The sequence below is a fragment of the Pygocentrus nattereri genome, chromosome 22, assembly GCF_015220715.1.
Source record: "Pygocentrus nattereri isolate fPygNat1 chromosome 22, fPygNat1.pri, whole genome shotgun sequence".
Classification (NCBI taxonomy): Eukaryota; Metazoa; Chordata; class Actinopteri; order Characiformes; family Serrasalmidae; genus Pygocentrus; species Pygocentrus nattereri.
This window is the reverse complement of record NC_051232.1, coordinates 16925369-16946900: the sequence shown is the minus strand read 5'-3', so window position 1 is coordinate 16946900 and position 21532 is coordinate 16925369. Positions and strand designations below refer to the sequence as shown.

Below are 21532 nucleotides of genomic sequence, written 5' to 3'. Positions count from 1 at the left end.
CATATACAGTATTTTAACACGTTTAGAGCTGGGAGTCAAGCCAAAATGGGCAAGTTACGCAGTGTATAGATTCAGTAAGCTCTGTATCATATTGTTAGTCCAGAACTGATGGCAGTGAATTCTCTTGTATTAAGACATTGCCTAGTTTAGTAGTGCAGTAAAGACATTCCCAGCTTATTTATTACAGTTACAGCAAATTGCCTTGGCCTGTTTTAGACTCCATTCCTGTTTTTAGGGGTGAAAATGTGGAATATTTACATCACCACTTTGAGGTGATGAGGTTACTACAGCCAAGGTTTAAGGACTGCGTTAAAGTGAATGGGCAGGCATGCGTTTGAGTTTATGACCGACTCTGTGAGTAGTTGGGTGTGTTTATCAAGACTAGTTTTGGTTAGACATTATTGCACCACTGGTCAATGAGGTGTGTTTGTGTGTGTGTGTTTGATGGTCAGTCCGGCCAGCAAGGTGTGTGTGTGCGTGTGTGCGCGAACGAGCTGCGAAGCGCTGTCCATAGCTGTTGGATCTATGAGCTCTCACTGCCACTAATGAGCTGCTATTGACCTCCACTACACTACTGAGAACAAAACCTCACGCCAGGAGAGCCAGCCTTACGCGAACACACACATACACACTCTTCAGATACACAACTAGACATTAGTTCTGAGCAGCTGCTGACCATTAGGGAGACCAGACCTTGGATGTGAATGTGTGTGCCTTCAAAAATATACTTGACTTCTAAGGGCAAGAAATTCCATTGTACCTTCCTTAAAGCTAGATAAATCAAACGGTTAACACGTTTGTAGATGGGAAAGAACAATAAGTATATTATTTATATAAAACATGTTCAGAAAAGATAAAAAAAGAATAAACACAAAATACAAAAGACAGTTAATCTGTTTAAGTCAAGCTGTTAAATAATGTATGCATGATCTGAATCAGACAAATTTTTGTACCAAACAATCGGTAATCAGCCAATTTATTACTTTGATTTTAGATAATCTATTGATCATTTTTTTCTAAAATATTGTGCTGTATTTTAATGCTGCTGCTGCACCTATAGCCCAATGTTGTACCATAGTTTTGTATGACTCACTGTGTTAAACTTTTAATGTGGCAATCTATTATCTAATTTATGTAATTTAAGTGGGCAGCTAATTTTATATACGTAAATGACCATAAATTAAATGGGGTCATGCAACGTGACCTATAGCTTATTCGCAAGACACCTTAGGCCACTGTATTCTACTAAGAGTTGTTTTAGTGTAAATACTGACCCTAGACACTATGTAGTGTGGCCCTTTTAAGTCTTCATTCCTGTCAGTGTTTCTTGCTCATTCTCTTATTTTTTACTGCCATTCTTTTCCTCAGCTGACTCAGCAGGGGTCTTGAACCGAATTGAACAGAATCTGCCTAATATTATGCATATATATATATATATATATATATATATATATATATATGCGTAATATTAGGCAAGTTCTATTACATACAAATTGTATTTTATACAAATTGCCCAATATTATGCACACACACGCATATATATATATATATATATATATATATATACATATATATGTGCATAATATTAGGCAAATTCTGTTGTAGATGTATGGAATGCTTTCTAATTCAAAGCTTGATCTCTTCAGCTTTACAGGTTTCAAAAAATACTATGGTTTAAAAGTTTGCACTCAGTAATATATAAAGCCTGTCTAGTAGCAGATAAATGCTTAAAATGATTCAAGAAAATCAGGCAGAAAACCTGATAATTTCTATAAATTGATAATTTATTCTTAAATACCTTTTTATAATGCAAAATGCTTGAATATGACATAGAAAAATATGTTATTACTATTTAAATCTGTATTGTAAGTTTTTATTGCATGTAAAAGAATGAAGAGAAAATCTTAAGGTCTTTCAAACTTTTGATCGATAGTGTAATATAAATTCACATGAGTATTAAAGAGCTGGACAAAAATTAAGCCAGTTTTGTAGATGAGGTGTCAGTGACGATAACTGAGAAAGACGTGTAACACTGGGAATAAAGTTATAATACAATTATAATAGAATTGTGTCATTCAACAGTTATAATCAAATCACAAGGCAGGTAACATCACAAGATTACTGCAAATAGTTTACATTATAATTACATTATATAACAACCGGTTATTCCACGAAAAAGTCTTAAAAATACTTTCTGTATGTAGTTTGTCACAATTACAGCAAAACCTGTTGTCCTAAAACCTTTATGCTGATACTTCATGACAGATGGACCAGTAAAAATACTCCAGAAAGACTCATTAATAAAGTTATAGGTATGTTTTTTTCCTTCTCCTGGAAAGTTGTGATATTTCAATATTTCGGTGTACATAGTTTAAGCTATTGTAGAATAGAACACCAGTTATGAATATGACAAGTGATTCCAAACTTTCGAACTGTAGCGTATGCTAAACGGTTTGTTCAGTAGTTGGTTGCTTAAATGAAGGGTCTAGTCAGCAGACAGGGCGTGTTCTCTTTTCGGGTGTGCATTACGACTGTCCAGTGTGATGCTAAACCGGACAGATACTGCACTCTGGATGTGTTATGGGTCCAGTATTGTAATTAGACATACAGACTCTGTGTCTCTTTCTCTCCGACTCGCTCTCACTTTCTGTGTGTGCGTATGTGTGTGTGTGTGTTGTAATGAGAGTCATTAATGGCTTGGCTATTGTGTAGACAACGAGTAAAACTAGAATGATATGCTAATGATGTCTCAGCCCCATCAAGCAGATAAATAGCAGCAAATATTGGACAGTTTGTCTGTGCATTAATGTGTATGAGATCTATTAGTGACTAGAAAATGGAAGTGTGTCTGTATAACAGTGTGTCTTTGTTTACGTCTCAGATTCAGCATAAGTGAGTGCTTGGGTTTATAATTAAACCCATGTGTGTGTTGGTTAAGGTTGTGTGTGCCATGTGTTTGTCCACTCCTTGACCTTTGTGTGTGTGTGTGTGTGCGTGTATGTGTGAGTGTGTGTTTGTATGTGTGTGTTCATTTATCACAACTGGAGTGTTATAGTGGGGTGGTCATGATATATGTAGGGGTTAACAGCTTTCTAGCTGGATGTTTTCTCAGACGTATGTGTGTGTGTGTGTGTGTGATTTTGCTTTCCTTCATTTTAGAGAAAAAAATGTTCTCTTTTTAAAAACTTCAAACCTGCAAACAGAGAGCCATTTTGATTTCGGTGATAAAGTTAGGATTGGGATTAGGCTTTGATAATTCTTTTACTTTATTCTTTTCATGTCATTTTTTGATGAATGGACCAAAAGAAATGTGGAAATGTTTAAATTACTTGATAGATATCTGTTTATATGTCTGTGTGTGTCTCGTTTTCATCACCAGTGCCCCTTCTCCATTGTTCCAAACAATGGTTATATACTCACGTCTTTGTCATATGTTTCAGGTCTTCCATCATCGTAGCCACTTCAAACATATAACCTGTGGATTCTTGTTACAAGAGCGGAACTGTAGTTTTCAACTTTGCTGTTGCTTTTGTCAGTTTGCTGCTTGTTGATCGCTTCATAGATATACCATGAGCACTGTTAAAAAATGAACATTAACTTAGAAGTTAATAATGTTGTGTTTTTTTCTTTTCCTGTAAAGTTACCATTTTGTAGATATGTGGGCTTTTCTGATAGTCACGAGTCTGCTGACAGTGCTGAAAGTATCACCTTAAAAGCTGTATGAGAATGAGAGTGCTACAGTCATGGATTCTATTATAGCAACAAACAGTGTGTGAGCAGCTGGGCTTCAGTCTGCACTACTATGCATGGTTTAAAAAGTCCAAATAGGAAAATGCGTGTATATATGTGTCTGTATGTGTCTCCAGTTTCATTACCAGTGTCCATTGTTCCAAACATTTGTATATATCCGATATTTTCCTGAACTTCACCCTTTCCCATGATTCAGTTTTTCTTTTCTGATTAGTGTTTGTTCGTAATGAATGCAACAGTGGACATGCATTGCCTTGTTTTGTTTTTGTTGTAGAAGGCCAGAAATACTACGTGCTTGCTTAGTAAATGCACTTTGAGAAGTTGTGGTGACCATGTTTTAACAGTACCCCACCAATCATTGCTTTACTTTGTCCTAGCCATGAACGAATGTCAAATGTAGTATCTCATTACGCCTTAAGGCTTTCAGGATGTCTAGACTGGAAATGTCATTTGTTCTTGTCAAGTCAGCTGCTTTATTGACAGAGCTGTCCAGTAGAGGTTCTGGGGTGTTTAATAGCCTGTATAACATGTCATGTTATATGTTCAATAGCATGATATTGCCCTGGTGTTTGCATCTGCTATTTTACCTGTATCTTTCTGTTTTACTAGCTAGGTATCTCTTTCAGTAAGTGAAACAACAAATAGTATTGAGTTACTCTCCAAATTGTTTACTGGAAGGCTCATAGAAATCCAAGATTCTCCAGACCCATTTTAAGGTGGAACAGCAGAGCGACTCGGCACGTCAAAAAAAAAAATGGTGTGTTGCACTGCACTGCATCGCACTCTGCCACTCACAGCTGGTGTCGAACACTTATTTGATTATAATGGGAAATGTGAGTGTTTTGGTTTTTTCATTGTCACGTGCCTGTGGCGTTTGCTGTTAGAACAAGTTTACAAGTCAAATCAAACATCAGATTGTGACTTGAGTTTAGCTATATTGATATAGTGAACTTTTTTGTGCTGTGTATTTTATGATCCAAACATGCATCCTCTTTTAAGGATATTTCAGTTTTAAAGCCAGTTTCTTGTCCTTCTTCTTTGGTATGGAATGGAGCACAGAGGCACCAGAGCACAGTGTTTGGGGATCAGCTGATTTTCAAAACACATACTATCTAATAACAATTTCAAATTTTGTCGAATTATTGTGGCAGAGACAACACCACGTTATATTAGGGCTCATGTTTGAATCTTGCAGTCTGTACCAGATCCAATTAATTCTTTGTTTCAGTAAAAAAATCTTGAGTAAGCGCTACTGCAATTCTAGCATGAGCAGAAACAGAAAACCTACAAATGGAAATAGTGAAGCGTCATGACATAGGGAGTTTTCAGGGGAATCATGGATATGGTTCAGCTCGTCCATGATTGTAGCCGCTCGCTTTTAGTCATATAGCTTGTGGATTCTTGTTACACGAAGGAAACTGTAGTTTTCAGCTATTGAAAGCTATTATACAGCTATTTTACTGTCTATTGCTTTTGTTAGTTTGCTGCTTGATGACTGATCCATAACAAATATACATTAACTTCCATTACAAGTTAGTAATGTTTTATCCTTGTGCTGTAAGGTTACCATTTTGGAGATACAAGGTCTTGTTTCAACAGTCACAAGTCAGCTGAAAGTGCTGAAGGTAATGCTTTAAAAGCCTTTTAAAAGCTGTATGAGAATGAGAGTGCTACAGTCATGGATTCTATTATAGTAACATACAGTGTGTGAGCAGCTGGGCTTCAAACTAGGAAAATGCGCGATGGTGTAAAAGTGGCATTCATTTATTGTGATACTGACTTCTGCCTAAGTCAGTGTTTGAGATGTAAACAAAATCATTCAGAGTGGTGGGTTGTAAAGAAACTCATCCAGTCAGTTTTCTTTAGGTGGTGATGTTGGTAACCAGCAGTTGTAGACATTTTATTTACTATACAAAATGACTAGTGAGCCTACAAATGTGAGTTTTTACATGCGATTTAGAAAATGGTAGTCATGAACCAGAAGAAAGGCCTTGATTTAATTTTGTGTGAATTACCCTATAATGTGTTAACTTGGGTATACAGTATATACAGTAACATGCAAAAGTTTGGGTACCCCCCCGGGCAAATGACGTTTTGTTGATTTTTCTAAAGTCTTGTTTGTAGCCAGGAGCTTATATATGGGCCATTTGTATGGCCCCCATAATCCTAACCACCTATAAAAAGCAGACATCTGCTTGTTTTTGTGAATGTTTTTCGTGCTAGCATTAGTTGTAGCATTAACACATACCTAGCATTACTTGGCATACCATGGTCACCACAGATGCTGAGCAACCATATTAAACATCCACTTTGCCAAGTGTGTGCGAGCTTGTGTGTGTGTGTGTGTGTGTGACTGTGAGTACACATTCTCCAAGCTTTTTTCATGCCAATTAGGATTAGAACTCAGCATGCAGCTAATGGATGAGGCAGTGAGAGAGACAGCCCAACGGCCCAACACTTCAACTCTAAAGCCCTGCCTTTAACCCCCATCTGAGCTCTGTGTGTGTGTGTGTGTGTGTGTGTGTCTGTCTGTCTGGGTGCGTGTGCATTCACCCTTGGGGACACTATTTACTGCTTTATGATGTTTGCAAAAATGTTGGCCCCGGATGTCATGCATTCCACATGTACTACTAGAGAGTGTTTCCGTAGTGGGATTTCTAACTCTTCTCGTAGATACATTGTCCTGAGCTGAACTTTTATTCTCTTGATTTGAATATGCTAATACGGTTACATTGTTATCCCCCAAACACCTGGTATCCATGTAGGCTAGTGCCAAAAGAGTAGGGATGAGGTTGTAAGTTTCAGATTTTCAAAGAATACTCCAGCTTTTCAACTCTATCTGCTGCATCTAAGCACATTGGCACTGTTGACCAAAACCCTTGTATCTCCGTTTTTGTAATGTTTTGCTTTTTAGTGTAATTTGAAATTAATTAATTTCCAGTTACCCTTTGCATGTTATGTTAAAGTTTCATGATGAACGCACCACACACACACACACACACACATTTTCTAAGCCGCTTCTCCCTTGGGGGGGGGGGGTGCTGGAGCCTATGCCAGCGGTCATCGGGCGGAAGGCAGGATACACCCTGGACAGGTCGCCAGTCCATTGCAGGGCAGATGAATGCACCAATCAAAATGATTCAACATTTCCTGTGGGGAAAAATATGGTTACAAGTTAAGAATGTTTCTCCTTGTTCTATGAAGTTCACATTTGAAATATTCAGTTTTGCAGCAGTGACAATATGCTGGATTGGATTGAACAGTAACTTGGATGAGTTTCCCTGTACTTTAAAACACACACACAAAAAAAAAACGACTCCAAATTCACTTCTTGACTAGAATCCATTGGGCAGGTGAACGAAGAACTGTTGTCCATGGCAATTGAATGTATGTTAATACGGCAGATAAGCTTTAGGTTGTAAAGGAGTATCTGTGCTACAGTTTCATTCTAAACCAAGTTCCATTACAGTTCCATTATTATTATTATTATTAAGTGGCATCAATTCAGTTGGAGAATGTTTTACCCCATTATCCTGTTTTCAGGGGGCTTTAGGCTTCTTGATAGTTTGTTTAGTATTCCTCTGATTGTATCCCTACATCTTGTTGCTTGCCATCCTCTCCCTCTTTTACCTCCGACTTTTCATACACATTTGTCTTTTTTCCAATGAAGTGGTTCTTCTCACCATGTGTGTAAAAATAAGAGAGGTACAGTTTAGGTAAGTAGTTCAAATCTGAACAGCACATAGTGCAGTGCTGGTGGTAATTTATTCATTCATTTGTGCATATTTATTTAATTCCATATAGTCAAATTTTGGTTTTATAAAGAAATATGAGAGATTTAATAAAAATATCAATTAATTTAACACCTGGGGCAAAATTATTTTAACCCCTTACATGGCAATGGGCCCACAAGCCAGCCCAAAGTTTTATTACACACATATGTAACCAAAGAACAGCTCCATTTGCACTGAATTCCTTATAGTCTTAGTATGTAATAAGCCTGGGGTTTTAAGAGGTAGTATATATTAGTGCTTTTGAAACACTTCAAGTACAATTGAACAAAACTGCAGTAGTACTGAAAACCGTAATCCGACTTAGTTACTAATTGTGATCAAATACTATGGTCTTGTCCTGGCTCTAATAAATCCAATGTGGGTAAATATGAGACTTAGAGAGAGAGATGGAACAATAGAAAGACAATTATGAAGAAAAGCATGAAGGAATGAAGCGGTTAATTGAACACAAAGACTCTGGTTCATGTTTCATTGCATGCAATACGAGGCACACAGTAAGTGCAGGTAGTAAAGTAAACATATGTGTGTTCTCCCCATCTGTGACAGGTGCAGCCACTGAGTCTGCTGTGTGTGTGTGTGTGTGTGTGTGTGTGTGTGTGTGTGTCTCTCTCAGTCAGTCAGTCTGTCTTGTCTGCTTGTCGGTCTGTGTCACAGTGTTTACTTTGTTAGGGATTAGATGTCGTTACTGGGATTAACCTGCCTCCTCAAGTAATCCCTCACTTGAGAAGCAGAGGTTACTGACTCTGCATATACACACACCCATTAGCGTTATATAGGCATCGCTATCAGTAATCAATCACAAAATAACCGAGAGCTGTCTCACAGCTTTCTGCACAAGATCTTTGTTCATGTAGTGCAGACTACAAAGTAGATTGCATGTTTAGACTATAAATAGAATAAAAATACTTAAGCTTTTTCAAGGACACCTGTAGGAATGGCTACAGCAACCAAAAATTAATCTGTATTAATGAAGTAGCCTTGAAAATGAGTCACAAAGCAGTAGTGTGTTTTGAAAGGGTTTTTTGCCCCACCTACTGTAGCCCTTCCTGTCACAGTTGTTGTCTGAGTCAATGACAATATGGACAACATACTAGTATTGTGATTATATTCTTGCGTATTGCAATCATGATATGCCACGTATTAGAAACACTCATCTGGAACTGGTTGACCGGTCAAGATGGGCATAGTGCTGAGTAAAAGCACTGTAGAATGCTCACTTGCATAAGGCAATATTCTATGGAGCCAGTATCACAATAACAGTGTAATTTTGCTTCACAATAAACAATCTTTTTTACCAAGGCAGCCAAAAATACTAGCTTTACTGTCCAAACAGGGGTTTGAACCCTGATCTCTTGCAAACAATGCTGTAACATTATACCCACTATACCAGGGGTTCTTAAACATCACAAGTTGACCTTAAAATTAATACCAAACTGAGACTCAAAAAGAAAATTAGTACTATGCTGGGTTTAGGAAATAGCTCAACATATCAGCTCTGTTCTACATGTCATTCCTAGCCATGCTTAGCTTATGGATGGGAGTAAGGAGGACTCTGGTTATTTATAAATAAATTATGAATGGTTATTTATTGTGTGGATGTAACAAAACCTACATACAACTGCAAGTTGCAGTTAAGTTGTTGGTAGGATAGTAGTGCTCACAGCCTGACATGCTGAATCATTGAGTCATAATGTAGTTGTCATAGTTATCGAAGCTGGTGGCAGATGGCAACAATCTGATGTAAATGAAAGATTCCCAAAGCTAAAATGTCTTGTATTATGTAGATAAACCATAAATAAAGCACAGTATGGCCTAGCACATTGAAGCAAGTGCCCTAAAACAGGCTTCCTTAGTAGAGCGTAAGAGAGAAGATAGGCCCTTTGTAGGGAGTGAGTGAACTTGTGAACTGCTCAAGGCCAAACGGCCAGAGTGGAAAAGTACTAGCGAGCGTTAGGAGGTACCTGGCACAAAGTTTTTTTAAAAAAAATAAATCAAGCTAGGCCTGGAAATAATGGTTTCCACAAAAACCCCATATGATGGATATGTGGAGGACAATTTGGATATAAGGGTAGTGTCAGGACAATGGGAGACATCAAAAAAGAGGTGGGGTGTGATCACCCCACCTGCACTGAGAGTATAAAATATGTGAATATTCCCTGTATAATGAGAGTGTGTGTCCGAAGACCATTGGAAGAACATTCTCCATGCTCAAAGAAAGAATAAAGGACCTGCGCAAGAGTCTTCTTGTATTTCTTAGTTTGTTCGATTCTTTTATTTTCTTTCAACAAACTATTGAATTAATTTTATTTTACAAATCAGAAATAATACTTAGGCTTGGTGGTCAAACAAGTGTCGAGGAATGACAAATCCTTCTGAAATATTATACATGCCTATTAAAAAGGCTCATGTATGGTCTGAAGGTCTAGCTGTGCACATGCCTGACAAGTAACAAATGATATATTGTGCAGCCACATTGGACGGATGTAATTTGTTACTCTTATTTTGCGGATTAAACTCTTTACCCCATACACATATAGGCACCCTAGGCCTGTCATGAATGATCAGTGAAGACCGGATTTCAATCAATTCTTAATATAATCATCCTTGTTTCACCTTGCCCCTTGGAACTGAGTTACGATAGGTAATAATTGAAATCTTCCCTATGAAATGGGACAAACATCAAATAAAGAACATCATTAACAGGCTACTAGCGGTGCTCTGTAGGTGACCCCTGCCAGTCTGCAGTGATAGCAGAGGAGCAGTAAAATGAGCAACATTGCTGCTTGTCTTTAGTTAATTTAGGGCATCAAATGCTTTCAAAGAGGGTTAATTATTTATCACTCACCCCTAAGTCTTTGGTGATATGAAGTTGAGGTCAGCTTTTCACCAGCTTCTTGTTTAAATTTTCCCACTCTACCTTAAACGGAGCAACAGATACATTCTGGAGCCTCCTTCGTTGATACTGTTGGACTATTTAATGTGGAACTGGCAACTTTGAACTGTGTACTGTTAGCTTGTTCATGCTTGCTATGAAGAAAAAAACCATAATAAATTGAAACAACTTTAAACAAAGACAATACGGTGGTTATTGTCATTTTTAAACTGAGAAAATACTCACATTGGTGGGTTTCTTTGGTTGCTTGTTCTGCCGTCCTGCCAGTTTTCCTTTTTTTTCACTCTGTTTGGAGTGAGCCTCTGAGAAACCTACGCTTGGAGAGCTGAGTAGCTTTAACACTTCACCCTACACCTCTATCTTAGCGTGAACGCGCAAAACAGAGGATTAAGTGCCAAGTGGTAGGGGCAAAGGTTGAAATGGGATTGGGTCCAAGTCTGGCATTTAAACTCTAAGGAAACACTGTCACACGTGGAACATTTGTTTTATGAAACTAAATTATGTTAACCATCTGGAATGTTTGAGTAAAGAAAATTAAATTAAAAAAGCCTGTGGTCAACACTCCCATTCTGCAGTGCCACTGAAATAGAGCTGAACACAAAGGAGAAATAAAACATTATCCATCTTAAAACATCGTCAATCTTTTATATGGTGATATATTAAAGAAGTTAAGGGTCTAATTCCCTTTACTGTTGGATACTGTTAACGGGAATGCTGGCACGGCTAGTTGAATGAACAAATTGACAAAGGGAAGGACGGACAGAGTGGATTGCAGTGTTTTGTTAAAGCTGTGTGGGCAGGACGAGGATACTGCTTATGTGAGTCAAGATTAAGACTGCCTGTTTTATATTGAAAGAAGAGATTTTTGGCAAAGTATATCGGCTGTTTATTGGAAAGTTATTCACAGGAATCACTTTTATACCTCTGTACAGATCCAAACGTCTTCTATCTCTGTCTCTCTGTTTATCTCACACACGCACTCACAAGCCGATCTTTCTCACACTCCTGTCCCACCCAGCAGAGGTTGAGTCCATCCCTTAAGAGCAAAAACACATGATGTTCTAATCAGAGGCCTCTCATGCACGGACCCACTCTCTTTCCTGTGTGTTCCTGTGTATAAAGTCTGAGTTGACAGTAAGAGTAGATGCCGAGAGTATTCCTCCTTCAGGCAGTGTGGGTTGAACTAAGTGTGACAGGAAGTGTTATCAGCATTGAACTTTATTGATTGTTCTTAGAGCAGATAACAGCAAGCAGCATCCTCCCATAACCTTCCTTCCTCCTTTAACCTTCCTCTAAATCCCCACTGCCTGAGTTTACAACACACACAAACTGCAATGACCCCCTCTAGAGTTTACAGCACTTATATAGTTACAAACAGGAAGCTAGCACCCAACCCTCACCCCCAACATTTTCCTCTCTTGCATGCACTCTTTCTCATAGAACCATAACCGACACAGCTAGTGTTCAGAATATGCATCTTTAGTTTTGTGCTGGAGCCACAAAGTTAATTAACGGAAACTATAAGATACCGATATCTATAAGATTTACTGTTTTTAGCCATGCACCACACTTACTGGTCTAGTTTTATAGATGACAGTTTGTCATACCTTGACAAACAATGTGAGCAAATATATTTGAGATTAACAAGTCAGCCTAGTTTTGAAGCAAGTGAGCGACGAAGTTGGCATGATGCTAATGATTGGCTATGAGTTTCCGTTACTTGTTACATACACACGAACAGTGAATTCATATTTATACATTCATTTATATGCAATGAAGGCAGAGTTTAAAGGGTAATTACTTCCACAGTAGCGTAAAAGTGGTTTACAATGTGAGGAAGAGAGACAAATTGTCCCCTCTAGGTCCTTAACAGACATTTAAGATTGATTACATCTAAGATTGATTGATTATCTTTGTAAAGGAGCTTGGTGTCTATTGTGAAACCCTCTATTGTAAGACTTGAATGCCGTCTGGTTAGCTTAGCAAGATACTGTCAAAGCTAGCTCAGCTTAAATACATTCACCATGACATTTTATTAGAACCCTGTAGAAAACCTTACTACTTATTAGAAATCACCTTGCTATGGTATAGTTAAGCAGTGGTCTGTTAGCCATCCTTTACCCTTTCATTAGCAGTCGGTTTATGGCTGCAAAGCCAAGCCTCTTCTGGCTGGATATGATTGGGTGATAGACCCCTCTCAACCTAGCAGCAACACTGAGGCAGGTAAAAATGCCAGCAACACCGTGGTGTCTCACGCACTCACCAACATCAGTCTTGTGGTCAGAAACTGACCAGTAATAAAGAAATGTGGTGGCAAATCACGCATGTTTTGGGGTGTAATGCTGTGTTCATGACACCTGGGATCACAGTTTTTCAACTCGAAGCTTCCTACTTCCTACCTTAAAGCATTTGCATCAGAACAGAATTTTGGCAAAATGTCAACTCTTTAATGGACATGGGGAGTTATTTCCATCACCTCAACTGCTAGAAGTCGGAATAAATGGACGCTCACGGTGCACTAGCATTTATTTGGCCTCTAAATGCATATATAAAATGCTCTTTAAAAGCATTTACTCTGGAATTAAAATGTGGTTTAGTGAGTTCATTTATTTAAAATGTGGATGTAAGCCAGGGGCGCCCAATAGGTCGATTGCAATCTACCAGTCGATGTTACAGTACGTGTTAGTAGATCGTGCCTCATTCAAACAGGCTATCAAACTTCACTTTCTTACAGCTTCTGGCGGCATGCAGGTCAGTATGACTGATGTGAAATGTGGCTGATGTCTCTTCAATTTACTGCGTGTCACCATAGCTATGCTGTAGCCTGGCTAAAGCACTGCTGTGAGTTTACCTCTCTAGCGATCTAGAAAGATTTCATTGTCGGTAGCCAGTTCATGTAGCACCATTTTTGGATTTTCCTTCTGTAACGTTCACTGACTCTGGAAGATGAGTGCAAGACCTGCACAAAGAAACCAAAAACTTACTTCTTCCATGCAGAGCTGCGGGAGGACTATTATGAATTGGGCAGTTGTGGGCTGGAGGATAGGGAACTGGCCCTGTGACCGGAAGGTTGCCGGTTCGATCCCCAGCACTGACAGTCCATGACTCAGGTCTCCTTGAGCAAGACACCTAACCCCCAATTGCTCCCTGGGCGCTGTGGATAGGGCTGCCCACCACTCCGGGCAAGTGTGCTCACTGCCCCTTAGTGTGTGTATTCAGTAGTGTGTATGTGGTGTTTCACTTCATGGATGGGTTAAATACGGAGGTGGAATTTCCCCGTTTGTGGGATTAAAAAAATATCACTTACAGTGTCTTAACTCCACATGCATCTGCTTGATTTGCCAAGTAGCCATCACACTTCCAAAGAAGGGGAACTTCGGGAAGCATTTTTTACCTATACATATACTACAACTATGAATTCCAAGCTAAAAATGAATTATAGACTGCAGATAGGCTGACAGTAAGGTTTGTGTGATTTTACAGTCATTTGCCCTGAATATCAATATTGTCCAGCCTATTTATTTATTTAATTATTCATTGTTTGTAGATCATGATGACCTGTTCACTGGAATAAAGTAGATCTCAAGCCACAACAGTAGAGGCACCCCTGATGTAAGCAATGGCAATTCACTATATCAGACCAAAACGTACAGCACAGCATACAGTTTGATCAGAGATCTTTTACAGACCGACTTGACCTTTGACTATCCAAGTATCTTTCTTAGTGGTGTAGAGATTTTCTTGATGCACCATTTATTTATTTATTTTTACACAATTTTCTCCCCAATTTAGTCGTCTTCAATTCTGCCTGCTACTTAAGACTCCCCCAATCACACGATACTACTAACGCTAGGAGGGTGAAGGCTAGCACTGCTGAACGCACTCGGAGGAAAGCGCCAACCGCCAGATCTGCTATGTCAGCTAACAGACGTCTGCGCTGAGTGATGGGAGGAGAAGGGGGGCCATCCTAACCACCCAGAAGAGCGATGCCAATTTCGCTCTCTTGGACTCCCAGCTACAGATGGCAGTAGCATCACCAGGAGATCGAACTCGCGATCTTCTTATGACAGGGCCAGCGCTTAGACGGTTGCGCTACAGCTGCGCCTCTGATGCATCATTAATCCTGATGCAACTGCATTGATCATTAAGGGAAATACTGAATCATATGCATTGGTTAAAAATGATTTTTAATTGATGTAAAAAGTGATTTATTAGCAAAACAAACAAATATGTTTAAACAAATATGTGTGATATTGAAACAAGTACATGTAAGAGTCTTCTCCGACTTTAGCCTGACAGTATGAGTGGCTTGTGGAGACAGGTTGAAGAGGAAACCTTTCGAGAGATTTACAAACCAATGAGGCACCACTGATCTTAAACCAACCAACAGCTCTCTGTTTTGGTTTTAATTTAATTGAAACTTTTTGGCTTCAATTAATGGTGCTTATGCCTGAACTTGCCTGCCAGACACTCAATTTTTGCTTAGATAGCATGATATTGGAGAGATGAAGAATGAAGCAGGAGGTGCTTCAAAGAGTTAAATGAAGTTCTTTATTTGGACAAACATGCCGTGCGTAGGCTGTACTGTACTTAAAGGCACAGAACAAGTAAACTGGAAAATCATTCTCAGAAAAATATTACCCAAAATATAAGCCTTGTTTTGTTTCAACATGGCAATCCCCTGTATCGTAGTAATTCTTAAAGGTGTTTAAATTGCCAAATCTAATTGCTGTTTAGTGTTTCCAGGTGTTCTTCATCCAGAAAATGTTTTTTGAATCAAGTCGAAAACCAATGAATTGTAAAATGAATTGATTTGGTGTCATCTCACATTCTCATCTCTAATATACATGTGTTACATAATATCAGTTTAATACTAACTAAAAGGAGGACACTGCGCAAGAAAAACACACTGCAGTTAAAGGTTTTAGACAGCAAGCGTCAGACATATTGCTGTTCTTTCACCCCTCAAACTGCTACACCAGTATAGAGAAATCCAAATCTCTGCTAGCTTGTGTTTAATTACTGTGATACATCATCTGTTCGAACCAGCTGATGTTTACTGTTCGTATTAAGCTGATGTTAAATAGTTTAGCACTTGTAACCCGGTAGTCACTCAGACAGCTAAAACCAATCCTTTTTCTTTTTTACATTATGAATATTATTATATGAAATATGAAAATCACAGCCATGCTGTACCACCTTGTAAAAACAGCTAACTTTCTCCCGTGATCCCATGGCAGGTTTGTGAAATGTTCCACAGCCGGGAAGTATTTGTCATGTTCGGGCCATAAAGGATAGTTTAAGATGATAATTAACCACTTGGGGGCAAAAGTCAGAAATAATTTGGCGATCACGACTATTTTTGACCATATTGCCCAGCCTTAACTATACACAAGTAGAAACCTGGCAAATCCACTCAAAACCGCTGAAAAAACACACCATTACTACTTATTCTATGGGTGTTGCCATGCTGGTGTGAGCTCATCAGAATCTCTAATTGGCTTTCCAAGAGGGACTTATGAGTTTGAGGACCATTACATTGAAGTTTTTACAGTTGGAAGTCATTTAAATATCCCTTAAACAAGTTGTCATGACTCATCAGTTTTGCACATGGGGCCTGCTAAGTGAGCTAAAGAAAGGAAACTGTTGTCAGAAGAAAGTTCAAGGAGAAAATCAGTGATAAACAGAATATGAGGGATATGAAAAAGAAGTAAATGCACTGAGAGAAAGATGAATAATTGAATTCATTATGAACGAATAAGGAAATAAATAAAGACAGAAGTAACCATCAGCTCGGGATGATGACTTACTACCAGGTACACTATATTGCCAAAAGTATTCACACACCCATCCAAATAATTGAATTCAGGTGTTCCAATCACTTCCATGGCCGCAGGTGTATAAAACCAAGCCCCTAGGCCTGCAGACTGCTTCTACACACATTCGTGAAAGAATGGGTCGCTCTCAGGAGCTCAGTGAATTCCAGCATGGTTCCGTGATAGGACGCCACCTGTGCAACAAGTCCAGGCGTGAAATTTCCTCACTACTAAATATTCCACAGTCAACTGTCAGTGGTATTATAATAAAGTGGAAGCGATTGGCAATGACAGTAACTCAGCCATGAGGTGAACGGCCATGTAAAATGACAGAGCAGGGGTCAGCGGATGCTGAGGCTCATAGTGCGCACAGACCTCCAAACTTCATGTGGCCTTTAGATCAGCGCAAGAACAGCTTCATGGAATGGGTTTCCATGGCCGAGCAGCTGCATCCAAGCCTTACATCACCACATAAGTGCAAAACTGATTTTTCAGACTGATGGAAAATGTGCTATTAATGGTTCTATATTGCTTGCTTGCTTACTTACTTACTTACTTACTTACTATATAGAACCTTTATGAACAGGTTTCTATGTATCACTCAAAGGGTTCTTATATTGTGACATTGTAGTAACAGAAGAACCATTTTTGGTGTTATATAGAACCCTTTTCAGAATGACTCCATATAGAACAGAACATTCTCCATTAGTCTAAAAAACTATTTTATGATGCAAAGAACCCTTTAATCATGCAAAGGGTTCTTTGAGTGTTCATGGTTCCATATAGAACCAATTTCTTTTCTAAAGAACCTTTGAAGAATCCAGTTGTAGATTATAGTATGTGCATTACCATTCATTTTAATATATATACTTAGTAAAATATAATGCAAAAATATAGATATTAATTGTTAAGTAACATAGCCTAAGATATTATAAAATATTATTATATTGCAGTTCAACTTTACATTCTAACTTTCGGAAGTAAATGATGGTCAGGTTATTCTCTATCACTGCTTCTCTAGAACTTCTTCAGAATTAACACCTAAAGTCGACTGAATATGAGCAAACCAAAATACCATACCATAGTCATACCATAGTGCTAACATTCTGATCTGCCCTCAGGGTATATTTAAATGTTGGAACCAGCAAAAATCAACAAACAAATAATACTCAGTCAAGCCATCATGGAAAGATCAATTAGATCCTCAACTAGCAGCAAAGAGTTCTTATTTAGACATGTATTCCAGGAAGTGGCTAAGAGGTTATGGTATTCCAGGTGGTTGCGAAGGTGGTGTTGCTAGGCCATTGCTGTGCAGTGTATTTCTGTGATTCTAGTTTGCAAGTAGAAGAAGCATCATTGCAAAGTTCTGACTGTAAGAAGAAACAAATGAAGAACAGTACGTTGACTCTTTCAAGCCTACGTAATTATTGCATCCACTATTTCTCTTCTGTCCTTTCACAATGCAGCATGAGACTTTTCTTAACATCCATTTCATTTTCTAAGCTGCTTCTCCCTCAGGGTCGCGGGGGGGTGCTGGAGCCTATCCCAGCGGTCATCGGGCGGAAGGCAGGATACACCCTGGACAGGTCGCCAGTCCAACATAGTTTCTTTTCTTAACATAGTTATCTAAATACCCACTGGAACCACTGATGAAGACAGGCACTGGAAAAATATATTATGAAAAGTATTTTAATTCCATGAACACGGTACCCATTAGGTCAATATAATATAAAACACAAACATAAATCAAAAGTCTAGGCTGCACTGTTTAGTGTTTGCTCTGCTTTATCATAATTGAGTTAACTCATGAGGGAATCAGCAAGGCTTTTGTAAGAATCAGATATCGTAGAGCAAGGAAAACACTTATGCTACATTCACATTGGCAGTGGATGTACAATTGCTTTCAATAGAACTGTAATGAAAATTCAGCGTACCACAGTGGTAAGCGGAAAATTCTTTTCCCAACTTTCCCAGCTGGATGTTGGTTTATTGTTACCCATGGATGCTAAGCATATTTTTGTTTAATTCTAAACAAACAGTATAGAGGATCAACCTGCCTTTTCCCACCTTAAATAAACAATCGACACTGCGAAAGCTCTCCATCTCTAGAAGCTTGACCATGTTCTTTTTTTTCCTTTTTAGCAGATCCATAATTTCTCAGGAGAAATTCTCACTGTCAGAAGTACTGAACCTGGTCCTTTGCTTTGTACAATGTGTCTTCACGGAAGATCTGGGTTTACAGTCTTGACAGCACTTTTTGTTTTCCATTTTAAACTGCTTTTGCGATGAGTTGTGTTCCGGTCTGAGTGCATCTTTTCATCTACAATTGAACACAGACACACATATGGAAGTGACTACATTGGGTGTAAACTATAATGCATAAACCTTTGTGTACTCCCAAGACGCAGAGCTCAGAAATTTTACATGCACTTTATAATCTGATAGCTGCACAAATCAGGTAACGGGAAACTTCATGTCTACATGAGTCAGGCAGTGATCGAATTTCTGCTTTGCAACCAGCCAATGAACTCACAGAATAAGACATGACATAAACGTAACATAAAACTGAAATGCCATGCCGCAATGATTTTTAAAACACTGAGCCACTTCATCTGAAAATATTAACATGAAACATCTAGAAGATGAAGGACATTTAATTCTTTTTTAATTCATTTCTCCAAGCATGTGTTTGGTTTTAGTGTTGCTCCTAAAGTGTTCTGTTGTTGTCTCACAGGGTTAAACACAGCATGTTTATTTTTGGGTACCGCAGCCTGTTCTCACATACATGCGCAGACTGGGACATCTATATGTATACATGTACTGAGAAATCCGATTACTAATCTAAAATCCAGCTCTCTTTATCAAATTTCTTAATTTTTAACTTCTTAATTTTTCTACACTCGAACCTGATCCAAGAAATTGGAGTATGCTGTTTATATGACCACTTGAATAATAACACACTAACAACACACTCAGTGACTCGGTCAGTATAGAGGCCTGGTGTAGAGCTACCGCTGCTTTTATTCATTTGTAACAACCCATTTATTACACAGCTGTTCAGATTCAGTCAGTGATGTGTCTAGGACTTCCAGAAGGCCTGGAGTGACTGTTTCTTGGAAATCAAAATATGGTTAGTTGTTTCCTCTGTCACTGTTGATCTACTGTGATCTCTTCAGCTCTTGATGTCCTAAGTAGTAAAAGAGCTCACTTAGCTATATTTATTTAGTTAAGGCTGAGAAAAACAATTCCTGATTGGCCGGTTTTCCACTAGGCATTATTTGAAGAATTGAACTCTTATTTCCATCAAAACTAACAATGAAACAAGAGCAGTACTGTAATACTTGCAAAGTGTAAATACAAGCATGACTAGATTTAAATATAAACTGAACTAAAATGAAACACTACCTTTTTTTTTTAAAGTTCCCTTCTACTTTAGTTCCCTTCTCTGAAGGCCTAGAAGGCCCTTTGATTTCCCCACTGACTCAGTACAGCAACATTTTATTACTGTATATGTGTTAGTTTCCATACCTTGGTTGTTTGTTTGGGTGTATGTGTAGACGGCAGCAATGCTGAACACACAGAACACAGTGAAGGCTATGAAGATGAAGACCAGCTGCAAACCTGAGAAGGGAATCTCCATAACACACTACACACTACACCCCCCCACACACACCCATACACACAATGGAGATCAGCATCAAGACAAAGCAAAAAGTTCTCTTAATACTTGAACACCTTAGAAGTTGAGAGCTATTCACTATACTACTCAAAGATAATGTAATTATTAGGTGGCCCGGTCAGAATTGGCAAATTTTTGCTCTGAACATGCAGTTGGTAATGAGCCAGTTTACTGTTTTGATTTGGTTGATCTGTGTTGCAGTATTAAGAGGTAAATAGTGGTGATGCAACGATACAGTGGGCCCACAATTTTGTTTCTATTATAGTTTTTGAGCCACAGTAAACACTATGGTTTTGGTATCTATATTTGAGGAAAAAATTTAAACATTTTTAAATGATGAACTCTTTACTTTCCATTCAGAAAGATGGCTGCTTGGCTGACTAGTGGCTACTGTATGAAATCGGGGGGCAACCTGTAGGTGCTTTTCCTTCTCTAATTTATGTGGACCCATCATGCTTTCCTATTTTTTTTTCACTTTCCTTTAATCTTATACACTATATTGCTAAAAGTATTTGATCACCTATCCAAATAATTGAAATCAGGTGTTCCAATCACTTCCATGGCCACAGGTGTATACCAAGCACCTAGACATGCAGAATGCTTCTGCAAGCTTTAGTGAAAGAATGGGTCGCTCTCAGGAGCTCAGTGAATTCCAGCGTGGTACCGTGATAGGATGCCACCTGTGCAACAAGTCCAGTCGTGAAATTGTCAACTGTCAGTGGTATTACAATTAAGTGGAAGCAATTGGCAACGACAGTAACTCAGACACAAAGTGGTCGGCCACGTAAAATGACAGAGCAGGGGTCAGCGGATGCTGAGACACATAGTGCGCACAGACCTCCAAACTTCATGTGGCCTTTAGATCAGCTCAAGAACAGCATTGAGAGCTTCATGGAATGGGCTTCCATGGCCAAGCAGCTGCATCCAAGCCTTACATCACCACATAAGTGCAAAACTGATTGTTTTTCAGACTGATTGAAAGTCCAGTCGTGAAATTTCCTCACTACTAAATATTCCACAGTCAACTGTCAGTGGTATTACAATAAAGTGGAAGCGATTGGCAATGAACAAACTGTGGAACAAACTGTTGCAGAGTCTGGCAGTGATGGCATGGACGCTCCGGTACCTTCTGCCAGACGGCAGCAGTGAAAAAAGTCTGTGTGAGGGATGGAGGGGGTCGTCCATAATGCTGGTGACTTTGCGGATACAACGTGTGGTGTAGATGTCCGTGATGGAGATGAGAGAGACCCCAATGATCTCAGCTGTCCTCACTATATACTGTAGGGTCTTGCGGTTGGAGGCGGTGCAATTCCCAGACCAGTCAATGATGCAGCTGCTCAGGATGCTCTCCACAGTCCCCCTGTAGAACATGATGAGGATGGGAGGGCGGAGATGAGCCTTCTTCAGTCTCCACAGGAAGTAGAGGCACTGCTGGGCTTTCTTGGCTATGGAGTTGGTGTTAAGGGACCAGGTGAGGTTCTCTGTGATGTGGACACAGGAAATTTGTGCCCCTGACAATTTCCACAGCAGAGCCAGTGATGTTAAGTGGGGGTGGTCACCTCGCACTCTTCGAAAGGCAACAAACATATCCTTAGTTTTG

General features: G+C 39.0%; 1 long non-coding RNA gene across 1 annotated transcript; it reads right to left on the bottom strand.

The window, feature by feature from the left end:
• Nucleotides 1-16743: 16743 nt before the first annotated feature.
• LOC119262009 lies at nt 16744-19906 on the bottom strand. The gene is made up of 3 exons (XR_005129352.1): nt 19782-19906; nt 18321-18573; nt 16744-17915 (listed from the first exon to the last, which is right to left on the bottom strand). It is a non-coding gene; the product is annotated as an uncharacterized LOC119262009 (long non-coding RNA).
• Nucleotides 19907-21532: the final 1626 nt, after the last annotated feature.